Source organism: Canis lupus, chromosome 4, assembly GCF_048164855.1.
Source record: "Canis lupus baileyi chromosome 4, mCanLup2.hap1, whole genome shotgun sequence".
Lineage (NCBI taxonomy): Eukaryota > Metazoa > Chordata > Mammalia > Carnivora > Canidae > Canis > Canis lupus.
In genome coordinates, this window is record NC_132841.1 from 53,121,203 (window position 1) to 53,143,353 (window position 22,151).

The 22,151-nt window shown below is 40.1% G+C and overlaps 1 long non-coding RNA gene across 5 annotated transcripts in view; it reads right to left on the bottom strand.

The window, feature by feature from the left end:
- Nucleotides 1-16,461: 16,461 nt before the first annotated feature.
- The window catches only part of LOC140632387 (uncharacterized), a 51,040-nt gene continuing 45,350 nt past the window's right edge, over nt 16,462-22,151 (bottom strand). For all 5 annotated transcript variants that reach the window (XR_012029950.1, XR_012029951.1, XR_012029952.1 and 2 more), the window contains one exon: nt 16,462-16,717. This is a non-coding gene — a long non-coding RNA (uncharacterized lncRNA). The remainder of the gene's footprint in view (nt 16,718-22,151) is intronic.

Below are 22,151 nucleotides of genomic sequence, written 5' to 3' on the forward strand. Positions count from 1 at the left end.
TTGAAAGAGGTTTGTTATGAATAACAAAAGACACCTTTATTGCTCACATTACTTAGAAAATTCTAAGGATTTTAGGAGCTCTGTGCCAGGAATAAAGGAACATCAAATACATATTTATTATATATCACAAAATCACAAGACCCCAGAGAGCTCCCTCACCCATTCCACCATGTGAGGCCAGAGCAAAAAGGCAGTTGTCTATTAATTGGGCTCTTATCAGACACTGAATCTGCTGATTTCTTTATCTTAGACTTCCCAGCCTTTAAGATTGTGAGAAATATCTGTTGTTTATAAGCCACCCAGTCTCTGGTATTTTGTTATAGCAACCCAAACAAAAACAGGGTGACTTCATTCACATGCCTGATGGTTGGCCGAACAGATGGCACAGGGGCCTCCTCTGGGCCCTTTGTCTTTGCTCCCCATGTTTTCTCCTCTTATAGCAGGCTGAACGGGGTTTCTTCATGTAGTGACAAAGGAGCTCCTAGTAGCAAGAGAGAGTAAGCCCAATGTTGGTTTTTCAAGCCTCTGCATGCATCACATTTCTTAATCCTCCTTTGACCGAAGCAGGTCACATAGCCAAGCCCAGATTTACAAGGTAGAAAAAAAAGATTCCCATCTCCTGATGGAAGGATAAACAAAACCATGTGGCAAAGAGGATCCCAATCTGGGATGGGAAGGATTGGTAGCCATTTTACAATCCACCTAACTGTAAACATTTAAACAACAAGGACATGAGTTCATATTATAAGTAGTCAGTGACTAAACAGATGACTTATATTACTACCCTCTCATCCTCACCCTCTGTGGTTTGATTCCTAAAGGAAAGCTTTTTCACCAACAAGTTTATAGAACAGTCCATGTTTTTGCTTTTCACACAGCTGTCTTGTGCAAATCTCTTGCCCAAATGGGCTGAGATATTTCTATAAATACACTATTTATATCAATGATTCCCAAGAGAACAAGCACCACACACACCAAAACTCCACCCACAGAGATTTACCAGATGTAGGATGGGGGCATATAATTTGAAAACACTCAAATAAACCACACAATTTTATAGTTAGAAAATGAAACAATAATTATTTTTATAATACAAATTATGGAACATAGCACATTGATAAACTGGAGAAATGGGTTTTAAAACTTGAGAAATGCCAACCAGATACTAGAAAGATCCCAGTTCCCATGTATTCCTTGAGCTTAGCAGAAGATATTTCTCTTCAAAAGAGACCCTGTGGTCATACGCTTCAGTTAGAGAGACAGCATCCCTGGGAAAGTCACAGGAATATTATTCTCCTGGCTGAATCCACCCCCTGGTTAGTTGGCACTTGGCAACCTGACAAGTGTTTTACATTCAAAAGGTCAAGCTCTGAGTGAATCTGCCCAGAGACTCTAGTACCACTCACGCCTGGATGCCCAGGCCCGACATGCGTCCCCTGCCCCTGCCATTCTGACAGTTCTGGAAGAAGGGACCCAGGTCCCCGGTTTGGGCTGTCAGCACAATGACGGCAGCCCTTTTACTGAAGGTCAAACTCTAATTCTCACTCCAGGGAGCCTTCCCTCTCTCTTTCTTTCAGCTTGTCTACCTCAATAATTGTTGGGATTTTTTCTGCTACTTTATAGCCTTCAAAACATCTTCCCTTTCATTTGATTCTCTCCAATAGGAAGACGGTATCAGAGCAATAAGAGTTTCTCTTTTGTAAAAACAATCTGAGGCCCAGAGAGACCCCGCAATTGAGTGTTGGGAGAAAGTATAATATGGTGATTAAGAACAAAAGCTCTGGAGTTAGACTCTTGCCAGTTACCAACCAAATAATCTTGGGCAAACTGCATAAGCATGCTCTGACTCAGTTTCCCTATATATAATACAGAGATAATTTTTCCTATTTCATAAGGTTTTTTGCAAGAAAAAAGTATAACAAGACAAGTAAAGTGTGTAGAGTATAACAATAGCACCATTAGCCATCAGTATGTTTTTATTATATACATTGCTTCTGTTATTATCACATAGTTAGTGAATGGAAAAGTGAGGACTAGAACACACATCCATGGGCCTGAAAGTCATACTACTTATTTCTATCTTTCAATAAAGAGAATGTCAGTTCTGTTCTGCTTTTCCAAATGAGAAGCAAGCTATTCCATGAAGGAGTAGTCCCCAGCTCTACTGATAAACAAAGTTCTTGCTTCTAACCAGGAGTTTCAGATTCTTCTCAACCAATTTTTTCTCAGATTTGCTCAAGAATCACCAAATTTTAATTGTTTGAGTTCTTTTTCCTCATCCCAGGGTAATTATTAATATATATGTTAGTGAACAACAAAAGATCATAAAATTGGCAACAGGAAGAAGGTTAAAAAAATAAAATAAGAGTCACATGATTTATTAATCGAGTGGCCAACCCCTGAATAACCCACAATTTGACTTTGCCCACCATAAAGAAAATTAGAAATGTATGGTTAGGATGCAAAAATAAACAAATGAAAGCTTAGAAGCAGAAAAGAATTAAATTTCAAATAATGACGATATAGAAAAAAATCAAATGGGAGAGAAAATGAAAGAGAATCAGAATCCCCAGTAAATACATTAAACCATGACTGTGAAAGACAAAGAGAATAGAAAAGAGAGAAAAACAACACAGAAATCTACCTACATTGCACTGTGTCTGACCAGAGAACAGTATAATGAATCTCCCATTACCATTAAATTAAACACAAATTGCTTTTGTTTCTAATTAACATCTGCCTGGCCAAATGTGATGTGTGAAGTCTTCTTTTTAATGCCTTTCCCATGCCATGGAAATATTACAACTAGAATGAAAGCTTATGAATGTTTTTCAATAGCTTCCTCTAAAGTACAAGCCAAACCTTATAGAAGGTATATGTGAGAGTCATTTGAATTCCAAAAGCACTTATAAGGACCAGCTCCATTACGGTGCATAGCAAATGAATACATAATGAGGAGATATTCCAGACCAATTGTTCCAAATTATGCTTTAGATTATCTTCATTTCTCTTTTGAAAATATGCCTTGCTATTTTTAGCATAACATAAGAAACCCTTGACTTTTCTGGCATCAAATCCCACCTCTAATTTCTATAGTTGTTCTCCCTTATGCCTTTACACACCAGTCTGATCACACTGGACTTAGATTATCATTTCTCATCATCTCCTACTATCCTTTAAAGCCCAGCTCACACCTCCCCTGCCCCATGAAACCTTTGCCAGCACTCTCAGATGGAGTAAAGAATCCCTCCTCGGTGCTCCTATCTCCTTATGTCCATACATCTATTCTTCTACAGGTGGCCTTCAGCAAGAATCTTCTCTTCCAATATCTGAACTCACCAGGTAATGGGCATAGCCACAGTGTCCATATAAATAGAATATATTAATAATCAAGTAACAGAGGGGCATCTGACAGGTTCAATCAGTAGAGCATGTGACTCTTGATCTCAGGGTTGTGAGTTCAAGCCCCACATGGGTGTAGAGATTTCTTAAAAATAAAATCCTTAGGGATGCCTGAGTGGCTTAGTGGTTGAGCATCTGCCTTTGGCTCAGGGCGTGATCTCAGGGTCCTAGGATCGAGTTCCACATCAGGCTCCCCAAGGGCAGCCCACTTCTTCTGCCTATGTCCCTGCCTCTCTCTGTGTGTTTCTCATGAATAAATAAATAAAATCTTTACTAAAAATAAATAAAATAAAATCTTTTTAAAAATTGAGTAACAGAAATCTATGGGAATTAGCTTAAATTTCAAAGGGTGGAGAGGTGGGGTACAAATTATAAGCATGCATGAAAAGTACACAAAATCTAAGCCGAGATCCAAAAAGAGACAGATATAAGAAATGGAAAGCCATCTGGAATCCAAAAGCCACACTCTCCCATATTCCATCACCACCAATTCACCTCTACATTTGCTTTGCACTACAGATTGACTTTTCTGTTACACAACAAAAAGGGAGGATGGAAAAAAAAAAAAGGAGGATGGTGCTGAAGGGATTCAGTCCTGCCACAGTTTTTGTACCTACAGGGCAGGAGTCCAGCCATGCAAAAAGAATCCCTTGAAGAAAAAAAATAAAAATAAAAAAGAATCCCTTGAAGGAATTCAGAATGCCCAGTTTGAGTCAGGTATCCACAGCAGTCCAATTTGGTCAGGGCTATACGATTCAAATACATTACTGGGGACAATGGAAACCGGGTAAAAGAGAAGAACGAATCATTGTGAGCTAAGCAGACAGCCCAAAGAGTCACTCTTATGCAGGTGTTTTGTTCAATGTGTGAAAGAGGGAAAGAAGGAGGAAGGGAGAAAATGAGGGATGGATAAATCCAAATATATTTGGAGGGCTTCCCTATAGTGATAAGAGTCAAACCAGAGGGTTAGGAATTTAGTGTCTTACTGGAGAAAACAACGAAATCCAGTGGTAGTGACATCATCGGTGTTGATATGCATGTGATGAGTATCTGTAAGTAAGTGGCCACTGACAGGAACTCTCACCTTTGACATGTATACCAATCAAAAAAAGGGATCTATAGCTTAGGAAAATAAAAATAGGCAATGAGTTCACTGAAGAACCCAAAACCAAAGGCCATATACCTGTCAGTGACATCTGCTCCAAACAACCCAGGGGTCTCTGGTCTTCACATTTAGTACGCATCAAATCCTAGTGGGAGGCAAAGGAGAACTCTATATCTACTCACACTGATGTATAAATGTGTGCTTGCAGCATACAATTAGCTGGCAGTAAGATGAAAGTTTGGCATGACCACATTCCCCAAAGTATGGTCCACGTCAGAATCTCAAACAAGAAATGTGCAAATTTAATGAGCTCCCAAGAAGCTTCTTGTGCAGCACATCACTATGCAGTGTAGGGTAGGCAGCCTCTAAAATGACCCTCAGTAATCCCCAAGCTACACTGTTTTATAGCCGCCCCCGCCCCAACATTATACCAGGTTTGGTCTATATAACCAAGAGCATATAGAACAAGTAACACTATGGTCACTTCCAAGATTAGGTTATAAAAAGATTGCAGTTCCAGGCTGGGTCTCTCTCTCTCTCTCTCTCTCTCTCTCATTCTCTCTTATTCTCTCCCTTTCTTTCTCCTCCCGTTCCCTCACCCTCCTTCTATCTTTCCTTAGACCACTCTTACTGAGGAAAACCAATGAACAGCCCTAGGGAGAGAACCATGCAGTGAGAAACTGCCTCCTGCCAACAGCTGCATGAATGACCTTAGAAGTGGATACTCCAGCTCCTTCAGAAACTGCAGCACCAGCTAACAGCTTGACTGCAACATCAAGAGAGATTCTGAAATCAGAACGGCTCAGCTCAGTCAGTCCCAGATCCCTGACCCTCAGAAGCCGTGTGACATAATAAACATCCATTGTTTCGAGATACTATGTTTTGGGGTAAATTCGTTACACAGCAACAGATTATTAATACAGATAGCTAGTCTGCTTCCCTTGTGCCCTTCCTCTCCCTGACTACTGCTCCTCATAGCAAGAGATGAAGTTTTTTCCTCCGCTTAAATTTGGGTTGGCCCAGTGACTGATTTGAGCAATGGAAGGCTGCAGAACTGACATTCTGAAATTTCTGAGCCTACATCTAAAGAGGACTAGCAGGTTCCCCTTCCTACCACGTGGAACTCAAACACGTGCTGTGAGCAACCAATGCCACGTGGAGCAGATATGTGGAGGACAACCAAGGTGCTCCTTTGGCATACCTAGTGGAACTCACAGCCAACAGCCAACGCTGCCTAGGTATCACGTGAGTAAACTGTCTTGAACATCCCACCCAACTGAGTGCCCCAGATGAACGCAGCCTCCCCCAACACCATGTGAAACAAAAATGCCCAGTCAGCTGAAAGAACTGTGAGAAATAATAAATGGTTCTTATTATCTTAAGTTACTAATTTTAGGGGTAGTTGTTATGCAGCAATAGGTAACCAAAACATACTATCTTAGGCTAATAAATTTATTATTTAATTATTGCATTCTGAGCATCAGTCTAAGAGTGAGGTATAGATATTTTTTCAAAGAAACTTTCTAGGCAAGAATTCATGCCACATAGTCCCGCATTATATCTCCCTTGCATCCCCCATGACATGGATATCCACCAGAATCCCACTTAGTAGGCTTTTTGACATTGGCTCCTCTAATTTCATTCCTGCTTCTAGTAACTACATGAAGGACTACCATTTCCTGAGCTCTAGGATGCTTCAGCACTCTCCTAACTACTTCACTTCTCTTAATTTATGAAATTATTATAGCCACCCTAAGAGCATGGACTTGTTGTTAGCTCCATTCTCCATGTGGGGAAATGGGCTGGAGACCTAAAGAGTTTACCCAAGCTCACACAGAGCTAATACACAGCGGAGCCAGGAGTGGGACCTGGACAGTCCACCTCTGTGTCCACACTCCTAACCACTATCCCAAACCACCATCATTTCTATGAGGCAAGTTAGGTGCTGTCATTACCTCTATTTTAGGGACAAGGACCTGACTCTAAAGAACAGTGAGTCCCTAGCACAAAGTTCACACAGTTAATAAAGGAAAGAGCTAGAAGGGAAACTTCCTCTAATACCTACATTCTCAAACATAACTTTATTATTTACTCCTACATTTGGATAATGCAGACTACAGCAGGGTCTGGTCCAGTCACAGAATCTCCACCCTTGTAGACTCTACTTAATCAGATATTTTAAGAACAAGGGTCAGTGAATCACACATTTGTGGAGTAAACTCGGCAGCTCCTTAATCTTCCCCACCTCCCTTTTGGAGGAGATCCTCAGAACTTAGAAATATTCCCTTGAGTTCTTTAAATACTCTGCAAACAGTTGGCCCATTTTCAAGGACTCAGAAGAAACTCACCATATTTAGAAGTTCTAAGAGAAAAAAAGGAGTCAGCAAACTCACAGATCTGCAAAAGAGAGGTACTCTGTAATAGCTCTCATCCTGAAAACCCTTTCGCTCTGTCCTTGTTTTAACTGTGAACATTACTCCCACCTAGGAAATTTTTCACATCTGTACCCTACAAACACAGTGAGGAAATAAAAGGAAATAAAATTTCCCATACACTATTTTATCTGAGTTTCATAAGCTTATTTTAATAGCAAAGGATATTCTGCATATGTAGCATGATGTTTTATTGAGAATTTACTGCAGAATAATAATCTACTGAGATATTTCTCTGTCCATTTCTTCTTTGTCTATCAGGAAGGAATGAATGGTATTTACTCCTCCCCAAAGGGCCTTTGCTCCAGGGCCAGAAAGGAAGCTGCTTGACAGGGGTGGGAATAGGAGGGCCCTGATTACAACTCCAAATCAGACTTGTAAATCCTAAAGGCCTTGCCCAGGGTCAGAAGAGATGGGCTCTTTTAATAGGGATGTAAATACTCAGCCAGCCGCCCAGAGGAGCTTTGGGAAGGGCATTCTAAGAGCAACTAGTTTGCAACTAACTAGGTTATTCCAGAGTGGGGAGGAGTGGCCCATCACTTGGTCCTTTGGTAATCTGAGGTAAGATTCCTCAGGCCAGTGGGTGGGGGATAAGGAAGAGTTGACCCTCCTCACACCTCGGACCTATGAGGCATGGTTTTAGGAACCTCAGCAGCAATCCATCTTCATCCAGCTTTGAGTGATGCTTTAATAGAAATCAATGCAAAGTGTTCTGGGGAACTCCATTAGATTTTAAGAGGTCCTGTATGCCATCTATATGAAGTTCAGGCTTCATATTGCAAATAAAAGCTATTCAAGCTATATTTAGTCAAAAATAAGAATTTTTTATAGAATAATATGATGTCATTTTTTTCTCCATCAGTCAGAACTCAATCAGATAACAGTCACTCTCAGCATTATAGAATAGAAAATGTATTTATTTTTTAAGGTTTTTTAATTAATTATTTATGACAGAGAGAGAGAGAGAGAGAGAATGAGAGAGAGACAGCATGAGTTGGGAGGAAGGGGCACTGGGGAAAGGAGAAGCAGACTACCTCTGAGCAGGGAGCCTGATATGGGACTCAATCACAGGACCCCAGGATCATGACCTGAGCTGAAGGCAGATGCTTAACTGACTGAGCCCCCCAGGTACCCCTAGAAAATGTATTTAGTACAGAAATGATACTTTGAACAATTGTGGGAGTTGCTGGGGGAATAAAATGGTCTGAAAAGGGCAACTACTGATCAGGAAAGTCACTAACCAGGCTTCCTGAAGCCTCGCCCTCTAATACCTACGTCAGCATTCCATGTTGTTTCTCTTCTCCCACTTGCACCCAACTCAAAGAACAAAAACGAACCCCAAAATTCTACCCTTTGGAGGAGTTACGATGCTTTGGCCTAAACTGGAGAGAAAAGGGTCCTCATTCAAATTCCTCATTTTCATGCCTTTATACAAGAAGTGACAATGGTATTCTAGTTCTACTTCTCTGCAGGAGTTCTTGTCTCATGTAGAATAAGCATTCCAGTCTCAACTTAATTGATTTTGACTTTATTGATCTTACAAAACTTCCAGAACAGTGAATGGGTGAGTGATGGTTTTGAAACATGTTTGCGAGTTCTCCCACAAAAGGTGGAATGTAATTCAACCTCTCCTTGATTATGAGCTGACCACAGTGACTTCTTCAAAGGGATAGAATGCAGCAGAAGTGACACCCTGAGACTTAGGAGGTTAGATGATAAAAAGCAATACAACTTCTACTTGGCTTTTTCCTCTCTCTTTAAAATGCATGCCTCTGGAGCCCTAAGCCATTGTGTGGGAATTCCAATTACCCTGAAGCCGCCATGCTAGAGAGATTACATAGACCTTGCAGAGCTAGAGATGTCGGAGGAGCCCTGGTTGGGTCCATCCCACAGCTGTTCAAGATTCCTAGCCTAGGCAAGAAGCAGCTTTTAGATGACTCCCCTCTCCAGCTGCCAAGCTGCCCCAGATCATACCAAGCAGAGCAGAAACGAGCTTTCTCCATCGAGTGCTATTCAAAATGCAGATGTGTGAGCAAAATAAATGTCGTTGAGAGGTTATCAGTTTGGGGGTGGTTTATTATGTAGGCACTTTAACGGAAACTGAATGCAAAGCAATTTTCCCAATAAGCTATAGAGTTCTAACTTAGAGTAAAGAAGAGCTGCCAAAGATAAAACCGCATATATACCGACGCATCCATATGGAAGTTCATTCATCTGTGTCACTCATCTATCCATCCAACAAATATGTATGAACTGTCTCTGTGCTGAGGATTCAGTGGCTAAGACAGAAAAGATCTCTGCCTTGATGGAGCTTTCAGACTATTGTGGATTAAAGAGACACTGAAGGAGTAAATTATGAGAGTTACAAAAGGGAAGCCCAGGGTGCTCTGTCAGATAATAAGTCCCATGTCTTTTCTAGAAATTTCTTAAAGATGTGTTCCTCTTAATTAGTAAGAGTCCTTTAGAGTCTGGCAATGTTCCAGATATCTAGAGCAAAAGGAAAGATAGTAATTTACAAGTTCAGCAAATGCAGGCTTCCTGTGTCACAGAGGTTTATTGAGGCTGCTTTCAACTGTGACAGTCAGTCACAGACAGTCCTTTCTCTGAATCAAACATACACAAACAAGATGCTAATTATATGCTCTTTCCTGAGCCTACTTTGAAATTATTTATAATGATGAAACTATAAGATCATCTTGTCTAAGAAACACTGCTATGCAGAGTGGCCATAGTTTGGTTGCAATTCGAAATTACACACAAGGTCTATATTAGAAACTAAAAGCTTTCTCATCAGGCTGCTGATAATGAAGTTTGCTAACCATTCTAGTGCATAAAGTAGAATTATGAAAACTGATTCAGTCTAATTATCAAAGGGTCGGAGTTTTTCCGCTATTCTCAAAATGTAGCCATTGAAGCGGCCTGAAAACTCGTTGTCCAGAATTTAAATTGCCTATTGCCAAGGCTCAGTGACTGTTCCGGGAATGAACAAAAGTGCTTAAAATCTCCGGACTGTTTGATTACAGGTACCTATCCGCCGTTTGCTCGGTCATGTACAACTGTGCAATTAAAACAAATGGTGGCACATAAAAGGCTGACTGAGGTAGATTTGGCCTGTGAGCAGAGTGCCAGTCTGTTAGAAGGAAGTGCAGAGCACAGTGAGGAAAACAATACACACATAAGACACAAGCCCCGTGCAACATACCCTCTTGGAGCTTACAGTCTAGTTGGTGAGAAAGACAAGCAAATGGCATCAGTAAGACAGTGTGGAAGAGCTGTGCTGCAAAGCAGCAGTTTAGCATGGTGTGGGATGACAGAAAGCTACCCTGAGGAAGCAACCTCTGAACTGAAGGTTGTGTAGGGATCAGCAAGGCCACGGTGTGGGGGAAAAGGGGTGAAGAAAGCTCCTTCTCAGGGGTTCAGGCTGAGTCAACTACAAGCTAGGACACAAGAAAGACTCAGAATGTTGGAAGAACTAAAAAAAAAAATCAGAATAGTTAGAAAAGTAGGAGGCAAAATGGTGAGAAATGAGGCTGGACGGGCAGGGAAAAGGGTCAGCTGGGTTATGAAGGGCCTTGTAAGCCATTTTAAGGAGGTTCAACTTTCTGTGCCTTAGATTTCATTTCTAGCACGTTAAAGGTGAGTTTAGCTAGCAACTCAGATTTGTTCCTTTAAAAGATATTCACTTTTATGAGGATCTCTAAAAAACCAGGTAAATGGAAGAATCAGCTCTTCTTTGGTCTTAGCACAAGATAGCAGAGAACGTGGAGTTCCTATATCCATGCTCACATTTTTGTCTTCCCAGGACCAGCAGCTATTTACTTCTTTACCCACTCAGCCCTGACCTCTCTCTGCCCACTAGATTGGAGAGGGAGGCCACAGAATGAAGTCCAAAAGCTTGGAAAATATCATTTTTTGTTCTTAAGAGGGAATCAAGCAGCAAAAAGGATAAAGATTACTGTTTCAGACAAGCACAAGACTAAGTAAATATTGAGAGTTTAGACTTGTCAAAGATTTTATTTTTAGCGTGAGAAAGACTCCTGCATAGGACATTTATGGCTTTTATCAGGGTCTCAGAAAAATCATGCATCTTATAATTTAGTACACAGCACATGTAAATACACTACCAGCACTTGGTAGCAACCATTTTTACTGTAGCCAAAGTGACTGCACATCTATAAATTTACTAGTGGGATGACCAGCCCTCCTGAATTTTGCTCTGTTTGCAGAAAGGGCCTGAGCCAAGTGTAGGATGCCTCCTAGATTGAATGCAGACATTTAGTGTATCTTACAATGGTACTAGGGAATAATAAGAAACAAATTAAATACAAGTCACCATCCAACGAGAGTCCAGATACAGGCCTGATGACATAGGGCAGGCAGGGCTTCTAGAGCAAAAACCCTACACTCTCCTGTTTCCTGAACCAACTAGGGAAAACTCATAGTAAAGAAACCCCTTAACACTAAACAAAAAGACAAGTGTTAGTATTAGTTCTCTATTGCAGCTATAACAAATTAGTGACTTAAAACAACACAAATTATCTTATAGTTCCAGAGATCAAAAGCCCAAAATGAGTTTTATGGACCAAAGGCAAGGTGTCAAGAAAGCTGTGTTCCTTCTAGAGGTTTTAGAAGATCCATTCCTCCCTTTCTCCTGTTTCTAGAGGCTGCCCACATTCCTTGGCTAATGGATCCCTTCCCATCACTCTATCCTGTTGTCCTTTTCTGACTCTGCTGTCTCCATCTTTCTCTTATAAGATTCCTTGTAGGGATACCTGGGTAGAACAGCCAGTTAAGCATCCAACTCTTGGTTTCAGCTCAGGTCATGATCTCAGGGTCTAGCAGTACCAGGACCTGAAGGCCCATACAGAAGAGAAACTCAAGCTGACCAGTGAGGAGATTGCCCACGTACTCGGGAAGGCCCAAGAGAAGGTCCTAACCTTCCAGGCCAGCCTGAGGATCAGATGTGCATCCACTCACTGGAGAAGATAGTCAAGCAAAAGACTAAGGGAAATGAGGAACTGACCAGAATCTGTGATGATCTCATCTACCAAATGGAGAAGACCTGACCCAGAGCCCCTCCCCCCATCTGTCTGTCTGTCTGTGGGGATCCTGTTTGGGATTCTATCTCTCCCTTTGCCCCTCCTACTCATGCACTCTCTTTCTCTCTCTCAAATAATCCTTAAAAAAAAAAAAAAAAAGAATCCTTGTAATTACACTAGGCCCACTCAGATAACCCAGGATAATCTCCCCCATCTCAAGATCCTTATCCAACAACCATAATGTTCTTCTCTTTTTTTGCCTCAACATAAATATAAAAGGAGGGAAACGTCCTTAGTTTAATCATATCTCAAAGTCTTTTCTGTCATATAAAGCAACATTATCATAGGTTGCAGGGATTGGGACATGGATAACCTTGGAGGGCCATTATTCCACCTGCTACAACAAGAAGAGAACAGTCTGTAAAATCTGACAGGGTAAGATGCTGTCTAGTTCAACATCATCCCCAGCACACTACATGGCTCATCATCAGTAATCAGTATATTCCTGTTGAGTAACTGAATAAATGAATAAGGAAAAATAAAGGATGTGCTGTTTCCTGCATTGATGTCTGATGTGAATAAGGAATAGATGGTCCCAAAATCTGTAATATGCTGTCTTTTCAAAATCTGAAGGACTGAATATGGATACCAAGTGTTGGTTTGGGAAGAGATGAAAGAAAAAGTTCTGAAGATGGATGGTGATGATGGTTACACAACAGGACAAATGTATTTAATGCCACTGAACCATACACTTTAAAATTGCTAAAATGGTCAATATTATGATATGTATATTTTATATATTTATATTATATATTATATTCTTATTTATACTAATAAGTCAGGTCAAGAAAAAAATTACACAGTGGGCCTTAACAAAAACAATAACTGACTTGGATGTCCCTCTTACAATAATTTCCTGGAGAGAAAGTTGTGGAATATCCTCAATCCTGGGGCTGAATCTTCTAATTATTTTGTTTTCCTCCTAAAGCATTAGAATTTGTGACAGGTTATGTTTCATTATGAAAAATTGGTTTCCTTTTGCGTTTTGAGTTACATAAATGGAGGAGACATGAGTCAAGCAAGCAGATTTTTATTTGGGCCTTTGGTTAGTTTATTTTTCTAAGTCTCTTCATTTGTCTACATCATGGTTTTAAACTTATACACACCCACACACTCTCTGTCTCTCTAACATACCTGCAAACACACTTACACATACACATACACACTCACACACAAACCCATTCAAGAAGTCGGAGCTTTGCCTCAGACCCAACGACTCTATGAAGTGAATTTTTCACTGATTTATCAGTTCATTTGAGCAAACTGCAGACACAGCCTCGGAAAGACCATTCTCAGAATAGATAGTCAACTTTTATCCCAGAGCAACAACTAGGAACCAATTAGAGCCATTCTCTTCAATGGGGCTTATTATTGGTGCTAATCTGTGAATAGAAGAGTCCAATTGTGAGGAAGGTTAGCAACCCCAAATAACATGCCCATAAGGTTTATTAGGCTTCTGCCAACACCTTTAGGCTGCCTTAATTGCTTCTTCAGGGCTGGTTTCACACGGAGAATGGAGTCATTTCCAGTGCTCTAGCCTAGTTCTCTCAGCTTCAGGTGCAGAAGGCAAGGAAGAGCACAGAAAACTTTGGTCACTCTACTACATCTATAAAAGATGTATTTTAATGAACTTACACAACATTCCACAACTAAAATCAGTAAAACAGAACCTGGAGCCCAAATCTGTCTTACTCAAAGTCTATTACATTCCTACTACATCATACACTGACCCACTACTGAAGAGTCAGCCTTCAGAAAAAGAGCAAGCCAATGTGTGCCTACAACAAATATTGTCCTGCTCTTCCTATACTTTTTCAGGTATAGGTTTCAGGCATAGGTAGGGTTTCAGGCCCCCTTTCAGCAGCCCCCCTTCTCATACTTTTATAGAAGTCCAGTCCCCTGCCACACACACACATTAAGGAATAAAGCATTTGGTGAAACAAACTTTTAAGCCAACTACAGTTAGAACTAACTGGACCTGTGTTAAATGTCTCACATGTGTTATGAAAAATATTTTGTGAAATCTTATTCTTAGATATGATTGGTGATGCTGAGGTCTGAGAAATCATCAGCAAAACCAGAGCCTGAATTTATAACACTAGACGGAGTTCCAGGCCTTTCTATTCCACCACATTGCCCTTAGGGCCAAAACATACAACTCCATCTTCCTTACCACAGTGAATGTCAGTAAGTGGAGTACAATATTGACTTTGTCATATAAACAAAGCAGGCAAGGGAGAGAGTAGAGATGGCAAAAGAACAAGGAACCCTTAACTGAGGGAAGAAAGGACTTTTCTACAAACAAAGCTCTCTTACATTTTGCTTTCAAAGAATTTCTTTATAGCAGCAAGGACTCTATGAAATACATTTGTGTTGGAAAGCACAAGAATGCATCAATATTTCTTCTGTGTTTTCTGTCTTGGGTTGAAGGAGTGTGGCAGAAACTGTTCGTTCCAGCAGGAAACTAACCCTGATTCTAGCAGATAAATAAGGTAAGATGGATTCAGAGTCAGTCTTGATAACGTTCCAAAGTCCTCTCACTCCTCTGACCAACATCTTAGAAAACTAGATCAGACGTTTCCTAAGAGATTTGCTCACAAGAGGTTCATTATTCTTTGAATCAGGCTGGAGTAAAAATCCCCCTGTGAAACGGTGGGTGGGTGGGGAATACCGCTTAGATAGCTTAATGTTATTTCCTGTCTCAAGATCTCCAGGGCTGAGAGTGCTCACTCATGAGCACCTCTTTGCAAAGTTGGGGAAGGGTGTGGTATGCAGGGAAAAAAGACTTTTTATAGAGTTTCAGGTCAAGGAGTGAGAGAAGAGTCAAGCTAGATTTTTATTTTTCTTTCTTTTTCTCAGCCAATAAAACCTCCCAAGAAATTGCTTCTACAGACCAAAAAACTGAAGGTTTGAAAAGAAAGATTGTAAGTGCTTAATTTTCGGCTCTGTGAAAAGAAATTTTTTTCTCCAAAATTAATCACAGAAGCAAGCTAACACCGCCAAACCAGTGGTAAACAACTTTGACTGAAACTAATCAGGGCAAATCAGTGTGGCAGGGATATTTGGTCTCCTGTGAAAGTGCCAGAAAGTCATACAATTGTCATACAGTGTCTAGCTTGCAAGCCAGGACAATGCAGGAAACATCTCATGGATGAAATTAATACACAGAAAATCCCTTAGTGGGCAGTATTTACTTTCCAGGGAAGTTGGTGCCTGAGGTTAGAAAGAATAAGAGTCAGGGGCACCTGAGTGGCTTAGTGGTTGAGCGTCTGCCTTTGGCCAAGGTCATAATCCTGGGGTCCTGGGGTAGAGTCCCGCATTGGACTCCCCATAGGGAGCCTGCTTCTCTCTCTGCTTATATCTCTGCCCCTCTCTCTGTGTCTCTCATGAATAAATAAATAAAATCTTAAAAAAAAGAGAGAGAGAGAGGGGATCCCTGGGTGGCTCAGCAGTTTAGCGCCTGCCTCTGGCCTAGGGCATGATCCTGGAGTCCTGGGATCAAGTCCCACATCGGGCTCCCTGTGTGGAGCCTGCTTCTCCATCTGCCTGTGTCTCTGCTTCTCTTTCTCTCTGTGTGTGTCTCTCATGAATAGATAAATAAAATCTTAAAAAGAAAGAAAGAGAAAAGAAAGAAAAGAAAGAAGAAAGAAAAGAAAGAAGAAAGAAAGAAAGAAAGAAAGAAAGAAAGAAAGAAAGAAAGAAAGAAAGAAAGAAAGGAAGGAGAGAGGGAGGGAGGGAGGGAAGGAAGGAAGGAAGGAAGGAAGGAAGGAAGGAAGGAAGGAAGGAAGAAAGAAAGAAAGAAAGAAAGAAAGAAAGAAAGAAAGAAAGAAAGAATCAGAGTCATATGCAGCAAACAGTTCCAGGACAGAGCTAGGCTAACCAAGAACGTGTTTTTTATGCCTATCACTTGAGCTTGTAAAATTTAAAGAGCTGAAGAGAAGAAGTTAAGTCTTCACTGACAAGTCTCCTGGAGAGCCAGCACTTGAAAACCCCCAAGTGAAGTGGTCCTAGTGGAATGTGCAAGGAAAATTCCATTTCATCTGACTGACACCAAGCTAGAGTCAAATTGTGAAATTAGCCAAAGCTTCATGATATAACTGGAAAATAAAATACTGGGTTCCCATGCTGGCTCTGCTGCCGCTTCTGTGGGGAATCAATTCTAGACCTTATTGTTCTCCTCTGCAAAATAAAGATTTTGATTAGATTGTCTCTAGCATTCCTTTAGACCTTCACAATCTAGATTTCTAGATTTCTAAATTTGTCTCTGTCTCCTTTTATTTCTCTCTGTTCCAAGATCTTCTCCCCCTTTTGTCACTTGCCTACTACATTGTAAAGCAGAAGACTGATCCAGGCACTTCTCTTAATGATAATACCTGTAAATGTTATTTGATTCAAAATACACACACACACATAGCCAAAAGGATGAAGGTTTTATTTTTTTAATATTTTATTTGTTTATTCATGAGAGACACAGGGAGAGAGAAAGGCAGAGACACAGGCAGAGGGAGAAGCAGGCTCCATGCAGGGAGCCTGACGTGGGACCTCTCGGGTCTCCAGGATCGCCCCTGGGCTGAAGGCAGTGCTAAACCGCTGAGCCACCCAGGCTGCCAGGATGAAGGTTTTGTGATCTTGGTTTTGTAGATGAAAAATTTGAGACTCGGAGAGATTAAAGCTTTTGCCTAAAATCAAAGATCAAGAAGAGGATGGTATCAGAATTTGAATCCAGGACCATTTAACTCTGAAGCTCACATTCTCCCTGCTATATCCTACAGTCCCTCTCTGTGGCCCTGGATCTTTCCTATGAGTCCCAGGGCAAATGGCTCTTTTTCTCTCAGCTTGAAACTCCTGAGGAACAAAACCTCTTCCCCATCAAAGCCTAATTGTCCTATCTCTGATTTCCTCAAACACCCATCAGTTTTGCACACGTTTTCTTTATAACTGAGAGAGGATAACCTATTCTAATAACCTAATCCAACCCATTTATAAAAGGAGGAAGAGGGGTACCTGGGTGGCTCAGTCTGGTAAGCATCCAACCCTTGGTTTTGGCTTAAGTCATGACATCAGGGTCGTTGAGATTGAGCCCTGAGTCAGGTTCTACACTGGGTGTGGGGCCTGTTTAAGATTCTTTCTCTCCCTCTCCCTCTGCCCCTCTCCTGCTCATGTGCACACGCACGCACGCATACACACACACACACACACACACACACACACACACACACACACGGGTGTTCTCTCTCTCTCTCTAAAAGAAAAAGGAAGAGGAAGAAACTAAAACCCAGACAGGAAGCATTTTTCTCAAACAGTATTTACAAGTAAGGCCCAAATAAGCCCATCAAACCCGGCTGTCACATTTTAGGCTTTTTAAAACCTTAAGCTGTCACATGACTACTAAAATACCATTGAATTATCTCTGATTAATGAATTAACTCTGCTAGGTAATATTTTTTACAAATAAGATATATTTTCTTCCATAATAAAAGGAATACATGTTTATTTTTGACAATTTGGAAACTAAAGCAAAGTAGGACAAAAGAGAAATCTGTTAGTAAATCACCCAAAGAAGAACACTTAAATTTATCAAATGTACTTCCAGTAGTTTTTCTTTCTCTTTCTTTCCCTTGGCATCATTTCAGGGTTTTTTTATAAAACTTTTTTTCCAATTATAAAAATGTTATGTGGTCCACAAAGAGATACCACTGTACATCCATCAGAATGACTAATTTAAAAAAAAAATAAAGACTAACACCATCAAATATTGGCAAGGATATGGAGCAACCAGAGCTTGCTTACATTGTTGGCAAGAGTATAAAATGGTACAAACACTTTGGGAATGGGCCTGGCAATTTCTTACAAAACTAAATATATATCTACTCTGTGACTCAGAAGTATATCCAGGTATTTACCCAAGAGAAAAACACATGCCCACAAAAGACTGTATAAGAATGTTCATAACAGCTTCATTTATAATAGCAAAAACTGAAAATAGCCTAGGTGTCCATCAGTTAGAGAATGGAAATGCCAACAGTGGTACATTGATACCACCCCAGCAACAGAGAGGAACAATCTACTGGTACATGCAAAAGCATGTGCAAATCTCAAAAATGTTATGTAGAATAAAAGAACATTACACAAAAGTCTGCATACTATATGATTCCATTTACCTAAACTTCTGTAACAGGCAAAACTAATCCATAGCTGGAAAAAAAATGAGCACAGAAGTTGCTTTGTAGAAAGGTATTGACTGGGAATGAAGGGGCTTTCTAAGGTTGATGACAATGTTCTGTATCTTGTTAAGGATTTGTCAGGTGGATGCATTTGTCAGAATCCCACTGAATGGTACATAGAATTTATACGTTTCATTCCAAGTAAATCTTACCTCATAAGAAAAAAAGGTACACAACAGATATTGAATTTTAACAATATGCATAATTAAATATTTGGGCAGAGGTATACTGAGGCCAACAATTTATTTTGAAATGCATCAAAAAATAAAATGAATAAATAGAGAAATGGGTAGATAAGTGATAGAGTGTAGTAAAGTGTTCATTGTAGAATCTAAGTGGTAGATAGTGAGTATTCACTATAAAATCCTTCCATATTTACTATATGTTTGAGAATTGTCATAATAAAATGTTAGGGGGGAAAGTGAAAAAGAAAAGAAAAGAAAAAAGAAAAAAGAAAAGAAAAGAAAAGAAAAAAGAAAAGAAAAGAAGTAGAAATATGGGAAACTCAGAAGTTCAAAGAAAATAAGCTCTCCCAAAACACTAATGCCCAACAATATTGAAAACAACAGTGAATTGCTTTCCATCCTTTTTTCAATATTTATGGGTATGGGTGGGTGTTTTACAAAATTAGTACCAAATAGATATAAATCTTCCTAGTATGAAGCAGCATTTAATGAATGATACTCTCCCAGGTCATTAAATATTCCTCAAAAATACTGTTTTATAATTTATTTAAATTTATTTTGGATGTTTTAGGTTATTTTTCATTGCTATAAGTAATGGTTTGATGAACAAGCACAAGTAAATATGCATTTTGTCTAAGGTCTTATAGCCACCTAATGCTGTTACCAAAAGGAAATACTTTTCAAAGCAATACAGCATTGCAGTTTAAAGGGTGGAAATATGCCCACCTCCACCACCTACTAAACTATTACCTGGGAACAGTTTGGGAAATGTACTAAGTCTCCCTAGATCTATTTATTCTGTGTTCCAATGTAGTATTCTGGAAGTGCCTAGCACTGTGCCTGGCATATAACTAACTCCCCAAAAATGGCAGCTATTATTATTTCACCCAGTCATGTTATCTGTACACGATGACACCTAATTGAGAATATTTCTGACAAAAAAAATATTCAAGGAGACACAGCAAGAACCATAGATATAACAAAAACCTGTCTAATTTGACTTAGTATCACCACATCTTGCAGTTTCAATCCTATGAGAGGTACTCAATAAAATATAAGCCAAATAAATTGGTAATGAATGAATGTATAAATAAGAGGGCAGCTGCCTGACTTTAATTCACCTAGGCATGAGGGCAGCCTCAACTTCCCTTGTAAGCTTTTTCTGTTCTGTCCCTCTGGAAGCAGCTGAACACATCTCCTTTGTTAGCTGAAATTGCATGATATGCCTCAACTTGGAGACCAGAGTTCAAAGTCTGGCTCTATCTCTAACTAGCCGTGTGTCTTTGGACTAAGATATGGTAAAAAACATTCCCATCATTCTATGACTATTAACAATAGTCTCTAATGTGGGAGGGATACAGAGCATGTCATGATCCCCCTTGTTTCAGATGTGGAAACTGAGGTGCAGAGAAGTGAAATGATTTATCCAAACTTCCTCTTCCAGACCAAGAGGCAGTCAAGTAAACATCCTCCACAGTCCCTCTGGTCAAAGGGGCTTGGATTGCATTGTCTCCTTTTGACCACTGTCTGGCTGCAGATAGTTTCCCCCATACACTATCCTTCAGGCTACATCCTTCTGTGTTCCCTCCCTTTGTTCCCTTCCCCAAAGCCAGCTCTGCCAGGTTCTGCTAGGGATTTTTGACAACAGAGGGGGCTGCTGAGCCAAACTGGGCTTTCTCCAAATAAGGAAGAGAAAAGTGTGCCTGCCTGCTGAGATACAGCCTGAGTTCCTCATTCCATCCTGAGTTCCGTGAAACCTCTTAGGTAACAATAGTACAAAATACTCTAGGAATCTGTGGTATAAAATATAATCCACGAGGAATATGTGTTCTGGTCCTCACTCAGCCAATAACAACGTGTTCCCCAGGGAAGTCCCTTCACAGAAACGTAAAAAAGTCCTAGCTCAGGAGTTCTCAAACCTGGCTGCACATCAGAATCTCTTGGCCTGTTTATTGAAAATACACAATCTGGGTAGATGCCTGCACTGCTCAGCCATGGTCAACTTCACCCTGTTCTTCTATATCGCCATGCAAGGTAAACATTCTTGCCACATCTCCTTTGTGCTATGTGCAAACAAAGTTCTAAAGACAGCAGAAAATGCTCATGCTCTGAGCATTGAAGAGAGAGGATTTGGTTACAAAGGTTCCTGCTTTCACAGAATTATTCTGTAATTTACGTGCCAGGATGGTGACTTCACATGCCATACTGGCACTGGCAGCAAGTCCATCTATGGGTAGAAATTTAATGATGAGAGTTTCACCCTGAGGCATATGGGTCCTGGCATCTTATCCATGACAGATGCTGGCCCCAACACAAATGGTTCCCAGTTTTTCATCTGCATTGCTAAGACTGAGCAGTTGGATGGCTAGCCTGTGATCTTTGTCAAGATAAAAGAGGGCATGGATACTATTGAAGCCATGGAGCACTCTGGGTCCAGAAAAATAGCAAGACCACAAGATCACCATTGCTGACCATGAACAAATCTAATAAATCTGACTTGTGCTTTATCTTAACCATCAGACCATTCCTTCTGCAACATAGAAGAGCACCCCTTCATCCTCATCTGCTCAAAATATCACATACTCTTTGTGTTTCATATTTTTCTTATCGTTCTCCAACTCTAGCTGGATTGGAGAGTTAAGTTTGTTATATAAAATAAAAACTAAAGTAAAAGAAAAGGAAGAAGAAAAGAAGGAAGAAGAAGGAGGAGGAGAAGAAGAAGAAGGAGGAGGAGGAGCAGGAGGAGGAGGAGGAGGAGAAGGAGAAGGAGGAAAAGAAGAAGAAGAAGAAGAAGAAGGAGGAGGAGGAGGAGGAGGAGGAGAGGAAACAACACAATCCAGGGCCCCATTACACCAGACCTATTACACCAGAATCTCCAGGGGTAGAACCTGAAAATCTGTAAGTTCACAATTCAAGATCCTAGGACTTTCTAATACAGAGACATGTTTGAGAACCACTAAATTAGATACATTCAAGATTCTTTTTTTCATTCTGAGATGTAAACTGGAAATGTGTCAACCTCCCTCCTGCTCCCATAAAATACAACTCCTTTTATTTTTGGTTTATTGGTCATTGAATGCCTAGAGGACTGTCTTAAGAATGATTTGAAGGCAGCACAGTACAGTCGAAATAGAACATAAGCCAAATATGAGCCACATTTATAATTTTACATTTTCTAGTAGCCACTAGAAAAAAAGTTAAAAGGAACAGGTAAAATTAAATTTAATAGCATATTTTATTTAACCCAATATATGCAAAAAATTATCACTTCAACTTGTAATAGACATAAAATTTATTGAGATACTTTACATTTATTTTCTTTTGTGAGGTATTCAGGATCTTATATATATTTTACCTGTACAACATTCATCAATTTGGACTAGCCACATTTTAATTTATAATTTTTATTTTTTGGAATAGCCACATTTTAAATGCTCTATAGCCAAATGTAACTAATGATTACCCATATTAGACTGTTAAGCCACATCAATAGGAGGTAGTGGGACAATCAATTAGTAGTGTCCATAATGAGCAGGGGATTGCGGGGAGGCACACGTGCCCTATAGTTGTCATCACTGGATAGTGAACATCAAATGACCTAATTTCTAGTTATCTAGAAATCAGGCAAAAGGATAAAGGTCAGAGGAGATTCAGCCTAGGACTCATTCATAAGGAGGAGACAGGAAATCCACACTAGTGGTTAG